Below are 449 nucleotides of genomic sequence, written 5' to 3'. Positions count from 1 at the left end.
TGCGAAACGATCGAACGCGAAGCTCTAGAAAACGGTAGGGTCTCAAAAGCGGACGGACGGACGGACCCGCCCCGCCCGAAAAGGACGGACGGACGGACGGACTGATGCGGACCCGACAGGACCATAAATATCCATGTAAAGGACAATCATTCATGGATAGTCTGTCTTTAAAACACTTCTATACTTGGACAATAAATTTATGTACGTATTAACTATGCTAGGACCAATAGAAGAGGTCATGTTAGCGAAAATTTAAATTTATCAATGCAAAATTGAGGCTACAGGCTGCATGAAGCATCACAATACTGAACCATCACTTGAATTCTATTTGTTATTCTTAATAGGAGTTCAGTGACACCATTTTAATGATTTTTCTATAATTTGGTGTAAGTCTAATAATAAACATAGTGAAATTTTATGATTAATTTTTATCAGTGCTATTCCATGCA

Source organism: Amphimedon queenslandica, unplaced genomic scaffold (assembly GCF_000090795.2).
Source record: "Amphimedon queenslandica unplaced genomic scaffold, v1.1 AMPQUscaffold_12809, whole genome shotgun sequence".
Classification (NCBI taxonomy): domain Eukaryota; kingdom Metazoa; phylum Porifera; class Demospongiae; order Haplosclerida; family Niphatidae; genus Amphimedon; species Amphimedon queenslandica.
Note: the sequence above shows the minus strand (reverse complement) of the source record.